This window comes from Poecile atricapillus, chromosome 4 (assembly GCF_030490865.1).
Source record: "Poecile atricapillus isolate bPoeAtr1 chromosome 4, bPoeAtr1.hap1, whole genome shotgun sequence".
In the NCBI taxonomy this organism is placed as follows: Eukaryota; Metazoa; Chordata; class Aves; order Passeriformes; family Paridae; genus Poecile; species Poecile atricapillus.
This window is the reverse complement of record NC_081252.1, coordinates 20,518,991-20,543,630: the sequence shown is the minus strand read 5'-3', so window position 1 is coordinate 20,543,630 and position 24,640 is coordinate 20,518,991.

Sequence of the window (24,640 nt, the reverse complement as noted above, 5' to 3'; positions counted from 1 at the left end):
GTTTGGATTAGAAAGGATAAGAGATGAGAAATGCTGAATGTCAAAATCACCTGTTAACATCCCCAATTTGGACATCAAATCTAGTAGACTTGATGGAATCCATTAAATACAAGGGCTGAAAAACTGATGCTAGACCAGAATTTCTGTGTAAAGAATCCAGTAAGCTTACCTAGTGTAAAGTAAAACAACAGCAACATGGTTTGGGCTGACATATTTATTTATTTATTTATTTATTTTGCTGTCAACAAGTATCTAAGGCAAACCTGTAACCTGTGTTAATTAAACAGGAAGAAGTAGAAAGTCTCTCTGTAGAGAGAGCCATCTTGGGAAGAAGCAGTGGATTTTTAACTTGTAAATGCTTCAGCAGTGCATAGGAGGCCACACTTTGCACTTCCTTTATTGCTTCACATGACTGTACCCATTCCATTTTCCTGGGCATAATTGTAGCCAATAAAAAAATGGCATAAGGTTTTCACAGCAAATGGCATTACTTGACTGAGGTTTTGCACTTGCTTGACTTTAAAGGTCGATGAAATTTCTCTGGGTCACAGCAGAATCAGACGCTCCACAGTACCCAGCCTGGGTTTGCTCTTTGCTTGACACTAAATATGAGAGAGTAAACCAGGCAGTGAGCACAAGGAATAATTCTGTGTTTCTGGAGAAACTCTGTGTATTGATGGAATTTGGGAGCTCAGGTAGCATGATTGCATCTGTTTCTTTTAGATTTGAAATCAAGGAATCCATAAGTTGGAGGATATGAAAGTATTTTGCCTGTTCATCAAGACCGATATTTCAAATTTGCATATTCAAATGTAGCCATTGAAATTCTCTATTTTGTGGTCATGGTTTCAGAGACTGAAATATTTAACATCTGTTAACCTGAATGCAGCTTAAGCATTTGCACAGCTGGGGATCATGCCATATATGAAACTTGGGTGTAACTGTGAAGAGAGACAGTAATTTCCACTTAGCTGCATTAAAAAGAAGTCCTGTTTTCAAGACTTGTAGTGTTTTTCTAAATAAGTGTTGCTGGGTTGCTGGATGTGTGGCTGCTCTTTGTACCCTTTTATACCAAATACATCTATTAACCTGCATTTGATGGAATAACCAAATAAAGTTAAAAAAGCTGTATTACAAAGATTGATATCCATGTAGGCTGGTTGATTCATGTTCTAGTTTACCTAAACACTGTTGGCTAATAGAAACGTGGTGTTACTTGTGGCTTATCTGAGTAGGATTATCATGGTTTTCCAGCAATTACTTCCAGCTGTTTCAAAGGAAAGTGTGAGAAATGGAAAGCTGTGGAGAAGGGCTGGATGCAGATAAGCAAACTTTTCACCTTCTTACCCCTGTGTAATAAACACTAAGTGTGAATGTAAGCTGCTTTGAGGGTATGTAACAAGGATTTTGGGGATGATGCTGTTTGGCAAATATACTGAGTACAGGCAGAGAGAAGATTATGTCTGTAGAAGTAATAAGTGCAGAATCAGGGGGAAAAAAAAAATAGTACCACTTCCTATTAGTGAGGTTTCCTGTCTTTTTGGTGATGTATGGTAGAGTGACACAAAGAACCCAAGTTCTCATTTGCTGCTACAATTCCTGAGGGTAGGAAAGATTTTTTTGTCTTTTTTTTTTTTTTTCTTTTTTTTTTTTTTCCCTGTAAGTAATACTTTCATTTCTAAAGGAATACATGGAGCTGGGTGCTTCAGTGAGGCCCTGTTTCTATTATCCCTGATAGATGGGAAACAAGCCACATATATTACCAGAAATGAAATTAAGTGAAAATGTGCACCACTTAAACAACCAGGCACTGCATTTTAAAATGTAGATGTGAGTCTAAGGATTGTGCAGTCTCCTGTGTCATGGTTTTTTGCTATGCAAGAGTTAGAGGTGTGAAGCCCCAACTTGACTGCTGCTGGGGCCCCTGGAGGCAGGGAGCAGAGTTATTCTACCTAAGCATCTGCTATACAGCTGAAAGAGTGAAGAAAAAGTGCTATTCATGCTTTTGCTGGTATTGATTATTATTGATTTAGCAGCATCCAGTGCCTCAATAACTCAGTGACATGAAACAGGTAAATTAATGACGCTTTATTCCCCCGGCACATGGTGCTGTGATGCCCTTGCCAGTGGCCAAATGCAAATCATCCCTGGTCTTTTAGCCCCTTCAAAAGCTGGGCAAGTAATTCTTCCAATCTCCTGATTATCTCTGGAAATTCTCCAGACCTTTCCGAGTTGCAGTAGAAGCTGTTTCCAATCACACTGGAAAGAAGGAAAGTGCAAGGACACGTGGCAAGTTGATGTTCCACGGGCAGGTGTCAGGCTCATCTCACCTTCCATAGGCTTTATCTTGTGTCTAAATTCATGTGAATATTCCTGTCAATATTCTAAATCTTAAAGATATATATATATATATATATTTTTAGTTGGTTAACAGGACAACATTCATAAAGGTTTTTACAAGAGAGGACAACAGTTTGGTCTTAAATCAGAAACTTAGCCCGATTAGTTGGTGTTTTCAGCTCCTGGAAAGGGTTCTAGAACAGAACCAAAATGATTGTAGTACAAGTTAAAAATTTCCTTTGAAAGGGAATAAATGTTCTATAAAAATGTTTTTCCACAATAGATTAAATAAAACCAAAACAACAAAACCCAGACAGTTCAGAATAAATACATATTATTGATACACTAATAGCTAAGTTTTACCTCCTCTATGCTCATAAATTACAAATGCTTTCACAAATAACTTAGCAGTATAGACTTAAAATACCTCCTCTGCAGTCAGTCAAGTTCATAAAATGTGAGCAGAGAAAGTTCTTAGTTCTTGGTTAAATTAAATGAAAAACATTTGATGTCTAACAGGGTCATGGCTAGAGTCTGTGCTTTAAATTTTTTTTTTTTAACTTTTTTTGTTCTGCTTGACTGAGATGCCTGAAGCACAATTATGGTTTCTCACACTGAAATGAAAGCTCTGAGCAGCCTTTCTTGTGGTGATTTTCTGTGGGATGCTATAGTCTAACAAAAAGATGCACCAGTTTGTAATATCATCTGCAGTTCTGATGCAGCTTCAGCTGTAAGGTATGGCTTATTTGCCATGACTTTCATGCCCATACTGCTGATTCTAGGAAATTCTGATCAATATTTTCCCCTTTGCCTTCCCTTCCCCAACAAGGCACCCAAAAAAATACCTGTGCTTCCCTTTCCTTTCCTAGAACACAAGGTAATTTCTGATGTTTAAATGTCTGTAAGGGCAGGTATGAATACATGGATTTTCCATCAGAATAATATATCTGCTTCCACTGGAAGTGATCTGGTCAGGTGGTCTAATAAATTTTCATCTCTTCAAGGGGAGAGTTAGAAAGCTCTACTGCATTGCCTCATTTTGAAAGGCAGTTGAGGAACAGCAAATAAAACAGTGTTTTCATACTCTTTCACAGAATGATCTGGGCTGTAAGGGACCATAAAGATCTCACTCATGCACATTTAGTGGTGGATGAAATGAATGCTAAAGCATTCATTCATATAATGGGCAGTCCCCAAGGATGTGCATGATTTCTCCTGTAGAATCCATGGATCCTGTGCTAGCAGCTCAGCTGAACTGCAGTCAGAAGGTAAAGGAGAAAGTGTTATCCATAAGAAGGGCTCACGGCCTGCTTGCTGCTGGGGGAAGGTGAGTCAGATGGCTTTGTCAATTCAAGGTGTTTGCAAAGAGAACAGATGAGAAAAAGAGTATATTTTAGAAGGGAACAGTCACAGAGTTCATGTCCCTGCTAGGACAAGTTTGTATTGTTCTCTTAAGGAATGATTTATATTAACAGGTCTTGGGAATGCAGGCAGGCAAAAATGTTGATGCCTTAGGATATTTGCCCAGGGTTTTTTCCTTGGAGGCTCTATCTCATGAGACTGATCCTGATAAGGGAAAATCTTTCAAAACAGAAAATGACCTCTCAGTTAAACCAATTATTACAACCAATTACAACTTTCGTAATTCGCTCAGTTCTGTGTTGCAAGGTTTAGTATTTTAGGAAGTTCTTTTGGAAAGACCAACTGTAAATAGTTATGTAAGCTTTCTTTTGTCCTGTTTGGCTACTCCTTCTGCTTGGAGGAACTTGTCATTTTCTCATTAAGTGTTGTCAGGAATGCACTTCAAGGGCTTCATTGTTCATAAAGGAGTTTAATCAGTTTGGAAGAAGACATCTATGAGGCATGATTATATCCAACAGGAAGAGCAGAAAAGAAGAGTGTCTTGTATGTATGCTCGCAGCAATGCTCTGTGTGTGTCAGTTTTGCTGTTGGCATAGCTGTGTATGCGACAGGGCTCCAGAGATGTAAGTTAACTTGACACACTCTCATATCTTAGGAGAGATTATTTTGCATGGAAATAGTGCTTCAAACCTAAGGTTTTTCCTTTCAGCATGACCAGTAAAAGAAGCTTCTCAGGTGGTCGATAAATATATAAAGCATTTCTCTAAGATTGTGTGGTCTGGTGACAATGCCAGCTCTGCTACTGTCCAGCCACATCACCCAAAGAAAGCTGTGGGCCAGGCCTGTCTCAGTTCTGCTACCCAAAAAAATAGGGAGAGCCACTGACTGCCTTCTCCTAATCCTTTCTGCCCTGGCCCACCCCAAGCTGGGAGGGGGAGGAGAGGGCCTCCAACCCCTCTGGGAATGCTTGAGCAGCTGTGTCATACTTAGTTGCCAGCTTGGGTAAAACCACAACACTTCCTCATCTGTGGGGGGAGAACGTGTAGTAAATAGGAGCAAGAGAAATAATTTCTTTAGTTCCGCAACTGCTGTTGTCACAATCCTCACTTGAAAGTGCCATCTGTGGGAACATGCAGATCTGCACTCAGGTTAAGGTTCTGGCCTGTGCAGAGTAAATGTTACCACTAATCCCGTTTTGTCCTGAAAAAATTTTCTCCTGGAAAAAGGAGAATACACATTTTTCTGGCAGCAGGCTGCGTTCACTTGTGGAGACAATAAAGGCTTTGCTGTAGTGCTAAAGCAAATTTGAAGTTTCAAATAATTTCCTTTCAGAGTTGGTATCTATTATTCATCTGAGTGTAGCATTTCTGAAATCAGAGATGTGCTCAGGGAGGGCCTGGCTTTGACTCAAGAAATAATAGAAGAGAGGAAGAATTAAAATAAGGGTTTCTACAATATATGGAGCAATGTCACTTTGAGATGCTTCAATAGACTTCTGTATCTTGAGTACAGCTTTTTATGTTACCTCTGGCTGCACTCACTTATCGGCAGCCTCTCCCTCTTTGTCCTGGTCTGCTATTCTTCTCTTTGAAAGGACTTGCATTTTTTTTTCCCTGTATGAATTTTCTGGAATCCACTTCAAGGGCTCATTGATCTTGATGGAGTTTACTTGCTTTGGAACAAGCCTCTGACGAGGCATGATCTTAAGGTGCTTCCTACACTTTATGGTCTGTAGATGATATTCTTTAATCTGCTTCCTCTGTAAACTTGCTGTGGCCAGGTTTTCCCCAGTCTCAGCTTGCTCCTACACCTCCAGTGAAGTGTGAGGGTGCAGTGAACCCCACCTCTGTCAAAGGTGACTGGAGAGCAAGACTTGTTTTGAAAGGAGTTGTGCCAAGTTCTTCAAGATGTGTGAGTTTTGGAAACTATGCAAAAATGCTTCTTGCTTCTTTTGCATTTTTTTTCCCTGCTAAAATATATAGAAAGAGAAGTTCCTTCTCGTCTGTTGCTTCTTAGTGAATTTTCCAGAAATTTCTCTAACTTCACCATTAAGATAAAGTTATCAAATATTTAAAGAAATGTGACGTGCAGTGGCAGATCCCAAACTTGGAGTCATGCAATTTCTTGTTAGAAGAAAAACAGGTTTTGCAGTAAATATTTGGAGGCCAACATGTCCCAGATGGAAACCTCAGAGCTGCAGTTCAAAATCATGCTCTGGCAGGGCTGTGGCAGGACATTTGTGCCATGGGCTGGGCAGACAGGGCTGAGGGCAATTGAGCAGCTGGAGAAAATTTCACAGCACAGAGCTGGATGAGGACAGTGTGGCCCCTTGTAAAGAGTTCTGTGGCTGCTTTGCTTACTGTGAGCATGTATTTTATATGTTCAATGTTGGTATTAAACTTCTTTTGGAAGATATAATCAAATAATATATGTATGATAAACAGGTAATAAAGCAAGAGATAATAACAATATTACTCTGTGTCAGTATTTCCATGGCATTGTCATTCCTGTTGTTGATGAGCAGTCTGCTGTGTCCTAATTTCAATTTTACAATAGAATAAGCAGTTACTTGGGATATTTTAATTAATCAGAATTTCCTTACACTGATACATAAGATGCTACTGTATAGTAGTGAAGCACAGATAACTGTGGGCATGCTGCCTTGCAACAATTCCATCAGCTGAAGGTCCTACTTAAACTTTTTTTCTTTGGAAGTTACAAAATTTGCCTCTTTGAGGTGAAAATAATTAGTTCTTTGGTTGCAATTTGAAGTGGATGACTCATTTGTGAGTGAAGAAGGCATGTGTGAATGTGTACTCTACTCTGTTGCAGTGCTGTGATCTTATCTGACATGTGGTGTGCCCAAGTAGTACATGCTGGATGGAAAAATCTGGTCCTGTTAGAGATGAGCTCATCCTTTCCTTGCCGTGGCTCACATCTTGTTGCTGAAATAGAATATTCAGGGTTTTTCTCATTTACAGCTTTTCTTTCCTTCCATCACTTTACAAATGGAAGACTAGCAGATACCTGAAAAACATCTTTGATATCACTGCTTCCTAAATTCTTGCATTTTTATTGTTTACTTTTTCACTGGTACTGAGCCTGTTCAGTTAGAATTCAGTAATTTCTATACCATTCTTAAAATTCAATTTCTCCAGTTAACCAGAACTGAGCTTTGAGGAGAAATTTTAATGTTAGTCTGCAACTCCCTGGAAGGGAGGGAGTCAGTCATTTCTCCCAGGTAACAAGTGACAGGAGGAGAGGAAGTGGCCTCAAGCTGCACCAAAGGGGATTTATATTGGATATTAGGAAAAATGTCTTTGCTGGAAGGGTGGTCAGGCATTGGAACAGGCTGCCCAGAGAAGCGCTGGAGTTTTAGACATTCACATTAATGTTGTGGCTAGAAAGATGCAAGTTATTAACTGTGCTTTTTCCAGCAAACACAGTTGACTTCATAGTTAAATTATAGATTATTTCATTAATGAAAAATGCAGCTATTGTCTAGTTCACATAGCAAGGCAAGTGTTTAATGCCTTCTTGTTTTTCACAAAGTAAAACAAGTTACATGTAAGGTGGCCAGTGAGAGGCTGCGAGTCCCACTGAGCTCTGAGAGGTTTCATGTGTGCCTTTCACAAATGGCAGTGAGAGATCACGCATAATCCTACAATTGCGTATTTCTTGCAGTAGGCAAGTCAGTGGGGGGAGGACTGTTTTGCTTTGCAGACAATAAATTCTTATGTTTTTACAAATGCATGGAAGTATGAGAAAAGTGTGGATTCAGTGTGGTGGGTATTTAGCTGCATTTAAATCTCCTTAGTGCCTGTGCAATGGTCATATCAGCAGGAGGAAATCCCAAGAAGCAGAACTTCATGGCATCTAGAATGTTCTTTAAAGCCCCAACTTGGCCAGAGGGTTTCTGTTAAGTCTTTAATCTACATGGAAAATGAGTTATTGTATCAGCCAGGCATTAAAAGTGCAAAATCGTAACTGGGCTGTTCTCAGGGGAAGTGCCATTGTTGTGTGTCTAATACTTGTGAGAGTTCAGACTTCTCCAGGATACATCTTTATTCATCCTCTAAAAGCATGTTTTCAGGTGGGCATGTGGATTTGAGCAGCTTTAAATTCTCACTAGCATTTTTTTGGCCACATATTAATATATATTCAGCACTCCTGTCAGAAAGAGATCAGTAGCTTTGGGGTGCCTGGGCCTTTGTACTTAAACAGGATTCACAGAAGAGCAAAGGATGTAGATTGAGAAGTAAAAGATTCAGTTACAGAAAACAGCACGTGGAATAATATCTTTAAATATATTTTTAAGAGTGCATGAGAAGATAGAGTGACACAGTGCCAGAGCCCCAGGACACCAGAATCCCTCCAAAGCCTAGTTAAAATTTTGCAAAAACAATTAGATGAAGAAAGAAGTAAGATCAGTCTGTTGCGAGCAGCCCTACATGATAAAAATTCAAAAAATGCTGACTCGCTAAAAGAAACAGAAGAGAGGAAAACCTCTCTCATTAATCAAATTTACCCTCAAAAGGAGCTAACTTAGATTAAATAGTGGGGAACACTGGTGTCCTAGTTTGAAACCTCTAATTAAAACAGAATATAATTATATCAGTGATGAAGATCTTGATCTACATATAACCACGAAAAAAAAACAACTCCGCTACACTGCTACTCTATTGTCTAAGTTAAAAAAATAAAATAATAATTTTAAAAAAAGAGTAAGTGTGTCTCACTCACGACTCAGAGACAGAATACGTATTCCCAGTGTCTCTCACTGCAGATGATCAAATTCGACTGAGAGAACAGGAAGCCAGTGGGTACTGGGGACATGAAGTCTTCTTAACAGCAGCAGACAGACATAACCCATGGTCCCTAACTCAGCAAGCAGCTTACTGGGCAGAGGGGCTTAACCCCTTGGAAAGGGGGGACTCCATTGCTATAGTGAATACCCCTGACCAACTCCTGGAAAATATTCACAATGCTGCCTGCTTGCAAATGATACACAAAAGAAAATTCATTGCTGGTTATGAATCACCAATGTTGTTACCTGTGAAAACTGAAATTAATCACCCCTTTAATTCAAGGCCTTCCTGAATCACTTCAACCTACAGCAATTTTTCTCCAATAAAACCATAGCAGCTATAACCTCTGTGGATAGACCAGATAGATTTCTTGAGAACTCAACCGATTGACCTGGTTCCACTGATCCTGGGTTTACTCCCTTCACCACCCCCTCTCAGCCGACACCTTCACAATTGTGTTCTCCTGCTAGGAACCATAAAATATGGACACAGAGCAAAGATGCAAAAGAGCTAATTAATGACAGTAGAAATTATGGACCTGTAAAAATGCCAGAAGAAAAATCAGAGAAAGCAGAGGGTGTTAGATACATTGGTTCTCTTAAGGAAAACCCAGCAAAGGGAAAGCAAACCTCTAACCACCAGTATGGGTGGTCACTAGAGATAAAGAAGGGGCTCCCCAGAAATGTAATGAATGGCTTATCACTTAAAAGTTGAGTAAAGTTCTTTCTAATTGGCACTGTCCCAAGTTCATTGTATCAAATGCCCCCACTCTACAACCCAGCACACCTCCACAGGCTCTGGGCTGTGAGCCAAAGCAGTCTCCTTCTCAGCTTCTGTGAGTGGAGCCCAAACAGTCTCAGAATCACAGAAACTGGGAACTCTGCCTCTCATGGGTGAGCAGAGAGGCAGAGGTTGTTTGTATTTAAAATGCTCCCTAGAAATAACAAAACTGGAGACATACAGATTATAGCAACAGTGGGTCATAAACGTGTGCCTATTACTTCTGTAGTTAACACTAGAGCCCAAATTTCTGTGTTGACCAATACAGACTAGTATAGGATTTGAGAGCAATCAATGGAATGATTAAAGATATTTACCCAGTGGTAGCTAATCCTTGCACATTGTTAACATCCGTAAAAGAGAACTAGAAATGGTTTACTGTCATTGATTTAAAAGATGCCTTTTTCTGCATACGCCTTGACAAAGAAAGTAGGAAACGGTTTGCCTTGGAGTGGGAAAATCCAGAAAACAGAAGGAAAACTCATCTCACCTGAACACAACTCCCACAAGGATACAAGAACAGTCCAACCCTATCTGGAAGCCAGCTGGTGAAGGAGCTGGAGATTTGGACCGAGAACAGGCAAGTACCGAGAAAACAAAACTATGTTGATAATATACTGATAGCTACAGAAGAGAAGACAACCTGCATAAAGGTAACAATTGAAATTTTAAATCAACTGGGAATGGTGTCTAGAGAAAAGGCACAAATTGCCTGGCAGACTGTGATTTACCTGGGACATGAAACCTCAAAAAGGAAACGTAAGCTGGGTACTAATCATATTCAAGCTATTTGTGCTATTCCAGAACCCCAGAACCTGCATGAGCTGCGAGTTTTCCTTGGGATGACAGAGTGGTGCCGCCTGTGGATCATGGACTATGGAGTAATTGCAAAACCCCTGTATGAAGCCCAGAACACGCAGCCATTTACCTGGGGCAAACCACAGAAGGAAGCCTTCCTCAAACTAAAGGAGGCATTGACAACTGCTCCGGCGTTAGGATTGCCTGATTCTTCCAAGGATTTTCAGCTTTTTGTGCATGTTTTAGAGCAAAAGGAGGGTCATTGGCTATCTCCAAGCAGGATGATGAAATTCCAGGTAATCATGACTGAGCAGGATAATGTCCCACTAAAGACAACTAACCTTTTGAATGCAGCTTTCTCCCTAGGTACCACAAATAAAGAAGAAGGCCCATTAGAGCATGACTGTGTAGAAGTAATAGAGTACACCTATTCGGCAAGAGAAGACCTGAAAGACATCCCACTGGAGCAACCAGACTGAGAGCTATTCACAGATGGAAGCAGCTTGCTGGAGAACAGGACCAGATACGCTGGATATGCGGTAACAACAGTCAGTACAATAGTGGAGGCCAAAGCATTATCACCAAATACATCTGCCCAGAGGGCAGAACTGGTTGCCTCAAGCAGAGCACTAGAATTAAGTGAAGGGAAAAGGGTAAACATACGGACTGGCTTAAAGGATGCTTTTGGAGTAGTGCATGTACACAGAGCACACTGTGGAAAGAAAGAAGACTACTGTCTTCTCAAGGTACACACATTAAACATCAAGATGCAGTCCTGCAGTTTATGAAAGCAGTACAAAAACCTGAACAAGTAGCCATCATGCACTGCAGAGCACACGAAGCAGGAAGCTCCAAAATTGACGAGGGGAATCGAAAAGCAGACTGGACAACCTGACAAGCTGCTTCAAAAGTGCAAACTGCAATGCAGTGATACCTTTAAAGTCTAATGTATCTCAATTCAATTTGCCTCCAAAGCCAAACTATTCAGTAAAAGACAAGAAATTGAGACATTTCCTAAAAGCACAAAAATTCAGGAAGATGGTATGTCACTGCACAAAGACAAATAGTGTTACCCCTTTGATCATGAGGGAAGTTCTACAAATTAAACATAAATGTCATTGGGGTGCAGAGGCAGTGGTAAAATTGCTAAACCAAAAGTTAATCTTGGTACAGATACGAACAATGGCAAAATAAGTAATGTCAAAATGTGAGATATGCTTGAAAAACAACTCAGTGGCTAGACACAGGCATAGCTAGGAAAGATTAGGATAGGAATAGAATCAGGATGATGCTTAGCAAGAACCCTCTAGTGAAGTGAAATTTGGGTGAGCCCTAGAGTCTTTGCTCAATCCTATAGCAAACTATCAGAATAGAGAAACAGGTCAGGGAGATAGAGTAGCAAGAGTCACCTGGGAAATGTTTAAAAAACTCAGCGAACAATTACAGTTTCCTACTCCTGAAAGAGCATGGAGTGTGTGAGTTTTTTAAAGGGATGGATTGATCATTGCTGTGTTCACATCCCAAATGTAACAGCATGTGACAGAGTGACATTTAAGAAAACAAAGAGAAACACCTAAAGAAGTTAAAACTGCTGGATGCTGGTGGGAGTTTTTCTCCTAGCCAACAACTGGCCATTTCTAAGAATTGACGGCAGTTTTAAACATTGAAAAGTGAGATCAACCTGTGAACACCACCTTAAGACCTAAGCCTGGGAATTTCTTTGTCTCTTTGTTTCCTGGCTGTGAAAGGTAACTGAGCTTTAGCTGGCTTCCTGTTCCCTGCCCAGGCCATGCGGCCCGGGAGGGGGCTGGGCTGGGCCTGCCGCAGCTCCCAGCTGGGAGATGGGGCCTGCGGGGCTTCTCCTGGGCTCTGGCCAGGCCAGGCTGGTCCCTGGCTCAGCTGCAGTTTTTTGCTGTGACTGAATTCACCAGAGACTGCCGAGTAAGGAAAGGAAAATGCTCTTGACCTGTGGTGGGCTGAGACAGTGACCACACTCTCTAGAGCAGCCATGAAGAATCTTCCATTGCAGACAACTCCAGCTGCTGCTCCGGCAGAGATCACAGAACCATCTACAAAGCCTGGGCAAGATTTTAACCTTTACATTACCCAGATGAGACTTGCAGATTAATCCTTTTGTTCCAGAGAGAGAAAGAGAGAGTAATCAACATGGAAAGAGACTTCATAAGCTATCAGAGACAGTAAAGAAAGGAATTAAGCATCAGAAGAGGTAGAGAATAAGGAGACAGTTTAATAAGCTGAAACATTTTTCTGTTAAAGCTATGGAGATGGACAAGAATGTTCTGAAAAAACTCCTTTAATTCATGACATTGTATATTAGGAGGAAGAGAGTAGTTCAAAGTGTGAATTTTGAGCAAAAAGTAAAGTGATTGTGATACAGTGAGGTGCTGGAACAGAGGGAGAGAGGTAATAGTTGAAGATTTGTAGCTTTGTAGAGGCAAAGAGAAAACTTCTGTTTCCAGAGAAGCTCAGACAAATAAAGGGAACATTTACTTTTGAATAATTCATCCTTAAAAATGACAGCCCTAGACTCATTTGACCCATGCCACACCTCAGAGTGATGGGAAATGGGAGGAGACAACTGATGGCAGATTTTTCCAGGCAGCTGGCATCAGAGAAATAGAAAGCTGTAACAGAAATAGTTTTCTTGTGAAAAACTTCATAGATTAGCAGAAGAAGACTCCTGTTTCTCTACAAAGACTGATAGAAAGACTATAGCAAGAATTGGGACTGTTGTAAACACCAGAATTTTTTTTGTCTTTATGTTGTCATGTGAACAAGAGAAGAGTTGTGTAGTGGGGAGAAAAAAGGGTTTTCTGGAAGTTTTATCCTGGTTTTCTTATTTCTTGTAGTTTTGTTAATAAACTTTCTTTATTCCTTTTAAGTTTTAAGCCTGTTTTGCTCTTGTTCTAATCCATATCTCACAGCAAGAAATAAGTTTTCTAGTGATTTTTTTAGTTGCTGCTTTATAGACACAACATTTATTTGCTGTGTTGGGCGGGAGACGAAATTAGCAAATCTAAACCACTACACTGTAGATGGAGAATATGACATCAATCAGTTGCAACAAATAGAGCGTGGAGCACAGGAAGAGCAAAAGGATTTGACAACAAGCTGGTTAGGTAAAATCTTCAAAGGGTGGAATGTGAGTTCATGGATTAAATCTGTCATTGAGAGTGTGATAATCTTACTAATTGTATTCTTAGCAATTTGGTTCGTTTACAGCATCTTAAAACGAGAAAGAAAGAAGAAAACGTCCTGGAACCAGAAAACAATAAAGGCACTGACACGAGATCCACAGCCACCATCTTCTGGTTCTCCAGTTCGTGACAACGATTCCAGGACAACGTTTACATCAATCAAGGATTAGAAGAACATCAAGTATAAACTGAGAAATAAAGGACTGTGTCAAGTGAAAACATTTCCACTTCCAGTGAAGTGAAAATGCTTTCAAAGGTGGGAATGATAGAAAAAGGTTTGAAAATCATAGAAAATTTGGGAACTTAGAAAGAAAGTTAAGCTTGGCAAGCCCTGAGAAAAGTAGGCCCTCAGACATGTTAGGCCTTGTGCTTGCTAAAGATCATGGGAAACTGCACTTGTGTTATCAATAGATGATAGATGATACAATTGTTAGATGTGATTATTGTTTGAAGAACATGAGAAACAATGTTAGGGGGTTGAGAGGGGATGAAAATTAATCCATGCTTGGGTAATAACAATGCATACAATAGAACAATGTAAGTTTAAGAATTAATATGTAAGTTATAGAACGATAGAGTATAAAACATGTTCAACTCCAAACCAAGTTGGGTCAGATTTGGGTATGTGTACCCCTGACAGCCAGAGCTCTTCAATAAAGCACCTTCATATAATTATTCTGTGATTCTGTGTGTTCCTGAATGCTAACATCATGATTTCAGTGTTCAGAAGATGGAGAGAGGAGCAGGTTGTGCACGCACCCAAAGAAAGCAGTTTTCTTGGAGAACAACTGGGATGTTAACAAACTGCTGCATTTAGTGTTGCAAGGTTTCATTAGAGTTAGAATCTGGAGGCTTTTGAAGGAATGTGTGTTTGAATGGATGAAGTTGGTTCTTGACTTGGGGCTGTTAGCAGTACACTGTGTAGTACACACTGTGTGTGTAGCTCCATTTCCTTCAATTACAGCATTTAATTCAAAGTTACACTGAAGAGAAATGCAGTTTTCCAGAGATATAATAATTGGACATAAGAGAGGAGAGAAAATGACTTCTGTTCTATAAAAGTAAAAAAGAGGCAAAAGCAGATCTCAGGTCAACAATGCAACAGGAAATTTGTTGTGCCATGAAACAGAAAACTCAGATGACCAAATTGAACTAAGTCCTCTAGGTGTTAAAATTTGGTTATCTGTGTAGACATGCATCCTGAATTTGGGTTTTTCATTTTTGATTGTGTTATTTACCTGCATCCTCAGTCATACTTCAAGATGTCTTAGTATTGCCATGTTTAGGCAGAGGTAGTAAGAAACAAGGTTCATTGTAGCCGCTAATTTTGATTTGGTTTGATCTTCATAAAAAAACCTAAAACATTAGTATTAGCCTGATAAAGTGATCTTTTGATTTTTCCTATTCATGAAAACTACTTGAGTTGTCAAAAGTACTCCAACACTTCCACAGACACACATCAAATGATGCACTCATAGAGTGGCCATAAAGTTTAGACCAATGTTTTCTGTTTCTCATTATTGCTAGACTTTGAAATTCTTGGTGGATGCAATGACAGTAAGCAGAAATGTCTTTTTAAATAGTTATATTCTTAGATGACATGCTATGCTAGGTAATTTCATTGAAAAGAGCATTTAAGAAAGCTTGTATGGTCAAGTAAATTTGATCTTAATTAACAGGCAATAAAATGGCACTCCGCTGATTTTATAAGAAGTTGAAACTGATGTTGGTTTGTCTCAACAGCATCAGCTGAGGCAATTTTCTTTTAAAAATTTGGTGGTTTAAAATTTGTTTTTGATCTTGGTGCATAGTTGTCAGCAGAAGGAAAAGCACATTTTCAGTTCATTCCAACACTGATCTGTAGGCATCGAAAAATTGGGGGTTTTTTGAGCTTCAGAGGCCCAGAACAGAGAGACAGCATATTTGCACTGTCCATTTCTCATATTCAGTGCTTTGGCACCCATCCAAGGAGCTTAATTATTCATCTATTAAATGTATATTAGGAATTGATTTAGCATCTTAGTATTTTAATCTAAAGCATTGAATCTCTTTCAGGGTTTTTTCAAACAATGGAAGAGTCATCCCCACCCATTCTCCAACACTTGATACCTAATTACCCAAAAGGATGAATTGTAGTAAGTGAGAAATTTTTGTAAGAAATGAGGCTCCTCGTGTAGAGCACGAGCTGAACATATCCTTGTGCTCATATCCACAGCACTGGATCAATTTCCACCGTTCTCCCCACACCAGAGGGCACCCAACCAAAGGGACCAGGGGCTGAGGAGCATTCCTGCATCTGGCAGGCCTGACATGGGTTCCCTGGTGCTCTCAGGAGCCCCAGCCCATCCCTCTCAACACAGGCCCCGTGGCAAAGTGGCTAGAAGGAAAACTGATTATTAATTCTGCTTTTATTGCTGTGGCACCTTGGAGAGCAGAGCAGGGCCTCAGGAGGGAGGTGCTGTCCCTGGGAGCAGTGCAGACCTCCTCAGGCCTGTTGGGAAATTCTAGTAGAGGAGTAGTTCAACACCTGACAATGTCAAGATGTCAGAGACTTGAAATCAGGATCTGATTGGTTAGATAGTTTCAACAGTTTGAAAACCAAAAACTCCAACAAACTTGGATTCTGTTTTAATTGCTATTTACTCGGGTTCAAGTTAAAGCAGTCCCATAAGAGTTAAAGCAGCAAGAGACCAATAAACCTGGAGGAGGAGGGTTAAGGAAGGGTTTAAATTTCTTTTTGCTTTGGAGAGGTGTGGTTTGCTGGGGGTTCTTTGGGCACAGGAAGGCTCCAGTGGTGCTCAGGTGCCTGAGGCTGAAGGCAGCAGGAGGCGCAGCTGTGCCCGTGAGGCCGCGCGTGCGGAGCTGTGTCCAGCTGGGCCCAGCAGGAGCGGGATGTGCCTGTGGAGCACGGCTGGAGGCGGCCCTGGGCATGTCTGGAGGCCTGGAGCAGCTGTCCCGTGCAGCCAGGCTGGGAGAGCCGGGGCTGTGCAGCCGGGAGAGGAGCAGGGGCCGGGGAGGCCTGACTGTGGCCTTCCAGTGCCCAGAGGGGGCAGAGAGCCATGGGGGAAGGGGAAGGTTGGGATCAGATGTTTGCAAGAGCTAGGAGGGTGCTGAGCCAGTGCAACAGGCTGCCCAGAGAAGCTGTGGATGCCCTGTCCCTGCAAGGTTCCAGGCCAGGCAGGACAGGGCCATGAGCACCCTGATGGAGCAGGTGGCAGCAGAACCAGGCCATGGCTGCGGTGCCTCCATGGCCTTCTGGAACTCCATGGGTGAGCAAAGCGCAGCCCCGTTACCTGGACATGGAATGTTGGCACTGGTTGCCAGGGGCACTCCTGCTCCCAAGGTTCTGTTGACACGGAGTCTCTTGAGCCAGTTGACGGATTCTCTGCTGCGCTTCAGACGTGGAGCATCCGTCTTCTCCATCTTGGCTGCGAATACAGAGCAGTGTGTTGACATTTCCCAGCCAAACTCTGCACTGACTGAACAGGTGAGTGCAGAAAACTCCTGAAAAGCTGAGTGTCATGCTGAGGGGCTGGTCTGGGCTGCAGCATGGGCTGCAGGTGGGCTCAAGTGCCAGAGTCATGGCCTTCCCATCTAGCTTTGAACAGGAACTGAAGACTTGGCAATGCGAGTCTTGGGGCATGGGGGTATTCAAGGAATTTGGCATTCCAAATAGATAAACTCTCCTGTACTTTTCTGATAGGTTTGGAACAGCAGTTTTCAGTCACACCAAATAATCGGCAGTGGGCTACCCAAAGGAACCGAAGGGATTGATCCCATCCCTGAGGTTCCTTTTTTGGTGTTGGTCCCATTTCCTTTGCTGGTGATTTTAGATCCAAACCCACCATGAGCTCAGTAAGTACATTGCTACTCAATGATGATCTGAATCTTGAAACATTTTACGGGGTACTTCTAGCAAGTATTTCAAGAGTTTGTAGCAAAAGCACAAGAATGGAAACCTTTGAAAACTTTATGTAACATGTTGTTCTGGAATCCTGAAAGTTTTGGATGTCTGTGGGCGTTAGCAGTAATTCAAAACTGCTTACAGTGTGAGCAGCAGCCTGCTAGAATTGGGAACTGGTCACCTCATTTCCAAGGTATTGGGACAGGCTCCTTCTTGGTGAGGCAGCTTGTTGGAGTTCAGGGGTGATGTCTTTGCTCTGAGGAGACGCATTTAGGTGGGAATGGCCCATAGCACCATATTCAATGCCTATTGCAGCCTTTGCAGGAGTGTTTTGTGTATCCTTGTGTGCTGTCATTGGGGTGGCAAAAACCAAGTGCCATGCTCATATGAATGCCACGGAAAATGCTAAGGCTTTGTTCTCTCTCAGGGTCAGCGAAAGCGCCCTGGAGAGGCGCTGGATTCCGGTCCAGCTCAGAAACGGAGCAGGCTGCTGCCCTCCAGAGCTGGTGGAACTTGGCAGACAGAGCCAATAGAGCCTGGTAAGAACAGAAACTGCATCTGGAGGGTTGGAGCTCATTTGAATCTGTGCTTTTGCCAGTTCCTCGGCCCTTTCCTGGGGAGGAAGGGAACCTTGGGCTTGAGGAAGCACCTGGTATGGCATCCCTAAACAACCAGCCCACTGACAGCTGTTTTGGTTTGTTACTGGACTCTGTCCATTGGCCTCCAGTGGCAGAGGAGCTGTGTAGCAAAGGCCCCAAGTGCTGCTCAAACACCTGGCTGTGGGCTCTGACGAGCTGGCAGTGACTGCAGCTGCCACAGTGGAGGTGGCAGGCTGAGTTTGGCATCTCCCAAGCTGCACAAAGATGAAGAACAGTTACTCATTAGCTGGGGCCCATTCTTCAGGGGAGCATGGACAGCATGGCAGTGTAAAATCAGGATCCTCTCTAGTTTTGTTGTTTTTTTTCTCCTGTGTGCTAAACATTCCCCCATGGGAGAGGAATGATCTGCTGGTGTGCACCTCCTGTAAGCTGTTGTCATCCAAGAGCACTTGTGAGGAGCTCAGGTGCTCTTCCTCTTGTTTTGTCCCTTCAGGGGACAGGGCAATGCTCACCAGGACACATGAGGCAATGCACAGAGGACAATGCTCCCTCTGGACTGTTGAGGGCAAAGCTTGAGTGAAATGTTGGACACATTGCTGAACAAAAGACACCTTGGGCACAGGGAATCCAAGCACAGTCTGTTCCACAGTGGCAGCCCATTTCATTCCTCTGCAATCTCTGACCTCACTTCTAACCTTCTCTTTTTCAACTGCTGAAGAAGTCATAGATCTCACAGGAGATTCTCCGCAGCCTGAAGTCATCACGATCAGTGACGATGAATCTCCTGCGGTAAGTAGTGACTGCCACACTCCTCTCCATGTTGCATCCATAGGAATTTTCTTGCCCTCTGCAATCTTACTAAGTCCCCTGGCCTCAAAGGTTGAAAGATGGCTCTGATTTACCACTTTAGACACAGTTCCCAGTCAACCCCAAACACACTCACAAACACATTGGCATGCCTGAGAATCACTTGCAGAGAGTGGATGAACAACCTAGAAGAGGTTGTTGCTTCAGTGATTCAAAAGAGAGCACAGGAAGTCTTTGATTTGAAGAAGTGTTTTAGCTGCAGCATCAGTTTAAGGTGCCCCTGTCACTGAGGTGTCAAAAGCAATTGCAGCTGAATGGGGTACACACTAATTCTGTTTCTTATTCCTCTAAGTCTTTAAAAGGGGCACATTTGGGATTTTTTCTTTTGACCCTACTATTTTGAAAGAATATGCTTTGATGCAGCCCTCAGAGCAGTGTGTCTGCTCAAATTTGGGATGCCTCTACTGCTGTGCAAAGCAGACACATGCAGCAAACATTGCATGGCAGTTATATCCTGACAGGGGTGTTCCTGAACCTGTGCAAAGAAAAGGCCTTCAATTTCTCAACACACTTTTCATGACCCAGCTCCACTTACACCAAACAAAGGAGCAGGTTTGGGGCTAGGGTTTTTTTTCTCTTCAGTAGCTGTTCCTATAAAAAGTAGTGCTCAGGCTATCACAGGTGAACTTGCCAGTTGGAGGGAGGAAGAGGCAAAGAAACAGCTCTGGCCCAAATCCAATTAGGGAACTGAAATGGGGGAGCAGGAAGTGTCAAGTTCCACTGCTTCCTAAGTGTGTCCATTTCTACCCCGTTCTACCCCTGCAGCAGAGCCAGCAGCAGCCACATCTTTCCAGGGCCTCAGAGAACTCAGCTGAGCCACTGGAACAGAACAATGGAGAGGAACCAAGAGAAGATGATGGGTATGTGAGAGAGAAAGTGTCTATTAAAACTCTGATTTCATATATGTGGTAGAAAGAGGGTTTTGCCAAGCCGTAGGGTTCTGCAGAACTCTGTGCAAATACTTCAGACCTGGAATATAGTGGTCTGCCTGGAGGAGAATTAAAAGAAACCCAGCAATATCCAGCAGAAACCTTCCTTCCCTGTTTGTGAAGCCACAATTGAATTTAAGAGAACTGCTTGACATGCTGAAATGCATGCAGTACATAAAAATTCTTGCAATGATGGTGTTTCTGGGCAAGAATGTTTCTTATTCAGAACAGGGGATGTTTTGAGTACCAACATTTTCTTGGTTGGTAACCCTTGGTGGCCACTGAAAGAAATGGTCGTGCGTTTAAATGGCTGTATGTTCTTTTGCTTCTCCTCTCTCTAGTGATTGGCTGCTATTTGAATTTGATCCTCCGTATTGGTCAGATGAGGACTCCCAGGTGAGGATGCACATGTTCTTGTCCTGCTTTGTGGGAGGGAAAGGGGCAGAGGGGGAGCTGCACAACTCACTTGTCTTAGGTGGGTGCCACGGGCAGCTGGCTGGAAGCACAGCCCTTGCTGGGAAGCTCCAAGTTGTCCATTCCTCCAAGTCCCTCCTTGCTGGTGTCCATAGAGAGAGCAGCCCTTGCCAGGATGGCACTGGCAGAGCTGTGTGTTCCTTGTAGTTCTAGCATTGACTGACAGACTGCACATACTCCAAGTCCTGTTTGCCTGGTGCCAATAGAGCAGCAAACTGGAATTCCTTCCTCCCAATGCCTGGTAGGCTTTCCATTCTTCAGCAGCTGGTCATGCAGCATGAAGTGTTTAGAGCTGTGACTGCAGAAGTTGCCCTTTTTGGGGCTAAGGCAAAGAAAAGGTTCTAGCTCAAATCCAATCAGGGAACTGTAAAGGGGAAGTAGGACAGAGTTGATTTGAGTCGTTCCTAATTTGCCTCCATTTTTACCCCACTGCAGTACAGAGAGCAGAACCAGCAGCACTCAGAGGTTTCCCAATCAGATGAGAATTCAGCTGGGCCCCTGACATCTCCTGATGAAGAGGAACCAAGAGATAATGATGGGTATGTGAGAGTAAAATGTCTCTCCAGATTCTAATTTCTGATAGATGGTAGGAACAGGTTTTGCCACACTGCTGGCTTCTACTCAAGTCTGTGCAGAAACTTCTGACCTGGAATATAGTGACCTATCTGTCAAAGAAGTAAGTAAAAGAATCCAAAAACACACATAGCAAAATCCAGATGAAACCTTTCTTTTCCTTTCATTAAGTCATGGTTGAATAGCTATTCCAGTATGGCTTGCTATAAGCTTGAAATGCTTACAGTACATAGCAGCTGGGGGAACAATTGTGGTGCTGGGCTGGGATGTTGCTAAAACAGAAGAGGTGTTACCTGTTGGTAAGCCTTGGTGCCCAGGGAAATTCTTGGCTCCGTGTTGAAATGGCTGCATGTTCTTTCTGGTTCTGTTCCCTCTAGGGCACAGCCAGCAGATCCTGCTAGTCCTCTGACGAGGGAGGATGACAACTCAGAGGAGCAGGACAGGGAGCTGAGTCAGCTGCACTCACAGGATTCCAGAGAGGCAGAGAATTCAGCTGAGCTCTGGCCGAGTGACAGTGAAGAGGAATCAAGAGACAACGATGAGTATGTAACAGATGATGTGTCTCCCCAAAGTGTCATATCTGACATAGGGTAGACACAGGTTTTTGCCAGGCTTTAGCATTCTGCTTGATTCTGTGGGAAGGAATCTGATTTGAACCATAGTATCTTCTCCCTCTAGTGCATGGACAGCAAGTCTCATCAGTCCTCCAATTCCTGAGGATGACACCACAGAGGTGAGGATCCACAGCCCTTGCTGGGAAGCTCCAACTTGCCCATTCCTGCAAGTCCCTCCTTGCTGCTGTCCATAGAGGGAGAAGCCCTTGCCAGGATGGCACTGGCAGACCCGTGTGTTCCTTACAGTTCTAGCATTGAGTGTCAGACTGCACATACTCCAAGTCCTGTTTGCCTGGGGCCAACAGAGCAGCAAACATTTTGCCCCAAATTCCTGTGCCTGTGCTTTCTGTTTCTCAGCAGCTGCTCATCCAATGCCAAGTGTTTAGGGCTAATGAGGGAAAGAAAAGGTTCTAGCCCAAATCCTGTTAGGGAACTGAAATGGGGAAGCAGGATGGGGTGGCTTCAAGCGCTTCATAATCTCTCTCCTTTTTTACCCCATTGCAGGACTGGGAGGAGAGCCGGCAGGACCCATCTGATTCCAGATCAGATGAGAATTCAAACCAAGTTCTGGCAAGCAGGCTTCAACAGGAGCCAAGAGATCTAGAATTGTATGTGACAGATAAAGGGTCTCTCCAAAGTGTAATTTCTGATACCATTTCTGTGTAGACACAGGTTTTTGCCAATCTTTTGGCTTCTACTTGATTCTGTTTGGAGAATTCTGACTTGAATCCTAGTGGCCTGTCTGGAAGAGAAGGAATGGAAAAAAACCCTAAAGCCAGCAAAATCCAGGAGAAATAGTTCCTCTCTGTCAGGAAGTCATTATTGTAATGTTTCTTACCTTATGGATTGTGATACATTGAAATGCTTGCAGAACATAAAAGCTCTTGCACTTGATTGTGTTTCTCGGCTGGGATGTTACTAAATTAGAATAAGGGGTTACTTCAATTTCTGCAGTTCTATGTCTTGGTAACCCTCTGTGCTGTGTGAAATTGATGGCTGCATGTTCTTCTGATTCTGCTCCCTCTAGTGAACCACCAGGAGGTCTCGTTAGTCCCCCAAATTGGGAGGATGACAACGCAGAGGTGAGGACACACATGCTGTTGTCATTTCTGATTTGTGGGAGGGGAAGGGAATAAAGGGGCGCTGCACAATTCAGTAGTTTTAGATGGCAGCTGGCTGGAAGCACAGCCCTTGCTGGGAAGCTCCAAGTTGCCCATTCCTGCAAGTCCCTTCTTGCTGGTGTCCATAGAGGGAGAAGCCCTTGCCAGGATGGCACTGGCAGATCCATGTGTTCCTTGGAATTCTAGCATTGGCTGATAGAGTTCTTTATTGCCAATGCCTGTTGTGGTTTCCTTTCTTCAGCAGCTCTTTCACCTAACATGAAGTGTTTAGGGTTAAAATAGCAGAATTTTCCAGTTTTGGGGAGAACAAGGGAAAGAAGCAGCTCCAGGCCAAATTGAACTAGGTCGCAGGAAAAGGGGAGGAGGGAGGAGGCTTTTTAGATGGTTCCTAAGCTGCCTCTGCTTGCACCCTGTTGCATCAATGAGAGCAGAATCAGCAGCAGCCACTTGGTTGTTTTCAGGGCAGCAGCTGTTTGTGCTCTGGCTTTGAATGTTCTTAAGCCAACTTGGAGGGTGATAGCCTAGCCTTCCTCACTCCTCTGCTAGAACTGCTTTCTGAGCTGAGGTTTGCATGCAGCACAGGGGGCTCACCCAATCTAATTGTATCTTCTTTTCTTTCCCTTCTCATGTGCATCAATGGAAGTTTCCTGAAGGTGAGTTGATGTTTGACACTTGGTAATGGACTTTTATCTAGATTGTAATCACAACTTTTGTTCTTTTCCAAGAACCTGGAGCAGCAGGGCTTGAAACTGCTTTTAGTAAAAGGCAGAGGACAGGCTCAAGCTGCTAGCCAGTGTCTTAGAGAATGGATCTGTGTGTGGAGGTCTCTATCAGTCACAGTGGAAAATCCCTGCCATAAGAGTTGAGGCTGAATACTTAGGCAGAAGGAACTGGAATTTGGTGTTGCTTCCTACACTTTTCATTGATTAGTGATTGAATAGTATCACATGGAGAATGGAACTGCAGAAGTCATTGATGCCTGCATTTTCTGAGAGTTCAAAAGCAAGCAGCATTTCTTGACCCTCTGGCTGTTACAGACCAGGCCATTTAAAATTGATCTCTCTTGAACTTGGTCAAGATGTTGCCCACAAAAACTGGATTGGTTACTGGGTTTGGTGCAACAGGTCAATAGTTCTACTCTTGGGAGAGACATTGATTGTTTCTTTCAGTGTTGCACTTTCAGTCTGGCTGCTCAGTGCTATCAGACACGCTCACTAGGAAAACTTGTATTGCTTACAAATTTGAACAAACCAAGAAATTAGTACTGATTGGTTACAAGTGACATGGTCATCTTCCTAATTAGTCTTCTGTCTTCTTTTGGTTACCAATTGTCTCACTTCTCCCTAGAATTCATCCAATCAGTCCATTGCTCAGTCTCTCTCTTCTTTTGGGCTGGGCAGTTTCTTGAGCTGCTGCTCCTTGAGTCAGTGGTCGCAGTCTCCCCCTGCAGCAATTACTTTTTACCAGTCAAAGATGATTTCAGGAGAGTTGGGTTTCTTACTTGCTTCCTTGTCTTGGGACTTGGGTTGGATGTCCTTTTGGCCCCTCAGTTCTGCATTCTTTGTGTCCACTCTCAGTGGGCATCCTTCTCCTGAAGCTTTCTTAACCTTCCCCTGGCTCTGAGCTCCTTGAAGCATGCCTAGGCCTGAAGCTTAACAAGGCAATTCTACCAACAAGGAATTTGTTTCTCTAACCCATGGGCATCACTTAGAGCTTGTTTGTTAGTTGCTGTCTATTTCATGGATTAAATCTCCCTCCCGGTTCTTTTGGCCTAAGAATATACAAGGGTGAAATATATCAATACAAAGAGCATCCTTCCTTAAGAAATCTTTTACATGTTCTACATTTTGCATCCCATAGAACTCCATTTTCAAATTACCTTAACTCGGGAGGGACATGATGACAATGTTTAAGGGGACACTGCTCCAAGTAATTTTGTAGTTTCCAGGGACTGTCCTTGAGAATCACCTTTTTAGCTGTGTGTAGAGTGAATAAAGCAAAGGTTTTGTGTTGCTCCATAGCAGAGTAGTTGTTGTCCTGTATAAGGAACAACCAGAAGTACGATATGACTCTCTTAGTTGCTTTGTCCAAGAGAGCAAAGTTTATTATTCCAGATCTTCTTTTATAGACATGCTCCAGAAGGTCTGAGAGGTAAAACTCTCATTGGTCCTTAAACTTACACATCACTATCATTGCTTAATTGGAACAGCACCCCTTGACTGTTTCTTGCAAGGAAACAACAAGGATTCTAAA